Here is a 2,125-nt window from a genome sequence, read left to right as displayed (position 1 = left end):
TAACTAAGTAATCAGAGTAAAAATAAATATTAATGTCTCTAATTTTAATTTGTATTGATATAACTCATAACTCTTTAAAAATCTATTATTATTGTACGGAATTTAACAGACATTGCACGAGCATGGGTTTAAACCTAGTTTCTCGTATTTTTACAACACTGTTTTGCAATTTAATAATTTATAAGTTGGAGATCCCCTTGAGCTCTATGTCGGGAGGCTTACCTTCGCTTTATACTAGGTAAAATGCCTCGTTGACCAAAAAGAAAAAAGGGTAAAATGTCTCGCCCTTGCCCTTTAAAGTACTGGTTTAAATAGCTAATTGACATTGCTATTAAGATTTTCTAATTTTAAGAAATACTAGAATTATTAATTCTGCTTTTTTTTTAAGTTTAAAAATATGGAAAAGGGCCTCAAACTGCCCCTCTGCTATATGAAATAGGACAACCTAGCTCTCCGTTAAAAGTTGACTCCTTATTTGCCTTGCCGTCTACAAATGGGCTCAAAAATGTCCTTCTCCACTAAGGGGAGACTCTAAAATCCATGTGGAATTACATTTGGCTTGTTAAAAATCCCAAATGTAATTTAAAATGCCACATGGATTTAAAAATACCCCAACCCCTCTTATTTCCCTACCTCCTACCCCCGGGCTCACCCCCAATTTTCACTTAATATAGTCGTTAGGTTAATTCTACTTACCAGACCCTTTCCTTCCCCATTTTCATCCCAAAAGCTTCTCCCTCAAAAAAATTGACCTGCATTGATGTCTGATTTCTCCTACTAATTGGGTCACCTTATCGATTTCAAGTTGGGTTCTAGTTTAGTCTTTTTCATCTTTCTCAGTTTGTTTTTGGAGATTTCTGCAAGACAATGTTGTAATGTTCGAGTAACTTAAATGGGTCGATTAGGAGGTGTCGTTGTGGACTTGCTGCTAATTATTTCATGGCGTGGACCCCTTTAAATGTTAGGAGAAGGTTTTTCAAGTGCCCTAAGCACGAGGTAAGTAAATTTGTTGATGGGTTCTTTTAATTATTTCGATTTGCTTGTAATATTATTTTTTTTGGTTTTAGGATGAAAAATGTTCCTATTGGGAATGGCAAGATGAGGAGCTTCCTCCTAGAGTTTCAAATCTCATATGCAGTTTAAAGAAGGAAAAGGAAGCTCTAATCCGTGAAATAAATGTACTCCAAAGGAAAGTTGCCGATCTTGAGAATGTTATGATGCTCGTCGATCTTGGAGGAATAGAATCCTTGAAATTGGAAAGAAATATTCTAATGAAGAAAGTGGTTGATTTAGAGTACTCAATTATGCGTGATGCACACATTAGCAATAATTCTATAGTCATTGTACAACTTCATAGCAGTTGGACTTATATCAGAAGTCCAACTCATCACCTTTTTTTCATTGTCTGCCAACATGTTCATGACTTTCACCCTTTATCCTCCAACATTTTAATAATTGGTTTGTGCCTAGCTTCAAGGATTCAACTATTAAATGATTCAGTAAAATTATTATCAACCATTTCATTCTTACACTTTGTATTAAAATAGGCCTTACACCATGCCCGGTGTGGATATTTGAGTATATCTTTTGCTGCTTCTTCATCCAATTCCTCTAGCTTCTTTAGTTGGTCTTTGAACTCTTCCTCATCAGTACTCCAGGCACACCACCATAATAGTTTCTTTATTTCACCACTCCTCCACTTCTTCATCCAATTAGCTTCAATATGTCTCACACAAAATCTGTGATGTGCATCTGGGAGTATAGTGCATACAGCATCCAAGAGCCCCTACAATTTGCACATGATAAAAAAAATATAAAAGTATCAGTTCTGTTTCAAAGAAAATATCAAAACACATGAAAATAATATATAAAGTTCAGCAGGTTTAATTGCCTTTAGCATGTCAGAAATGAAAGTAACATTTGACCCAGTTTTCAAATCCAAAGACAACTTCAAATGCTCCATAAACCACTGCTAGGTCCTGCTATTTTCTTTGTCCACAACTGCCCAAGCAAGTGGATAAAAATGCTTTATACAGTCTTGTCCAATTGCCACCAGTAACTGACCCTTGCACTTTCCTTTCAAGAAGGTACCATCCAAACGAATAAGTGGTCTCAAACCATTTTT

This window comes from Nicotiana attenuata, unplaced genomic scaffold (genome assembly GCF_001879085.1).
Source record: "Nicotiana attenuata strain UT unplaced genomic scaffold, NIATTr2, whole genome shotgun sequence".
NCBI classification, from domain to species: domain Eukaryota; kingdom Viridiplantae; phylum Streptophyta; class Magnoliopsida; order Solanales; family Solanaceae; genus Nicotiana; species Nicotiana attenuata.
The sequence above is the reverse complement of the archived record's forward strand: the minus strand, read 5'-3'. Positions refer to the sequence as shown.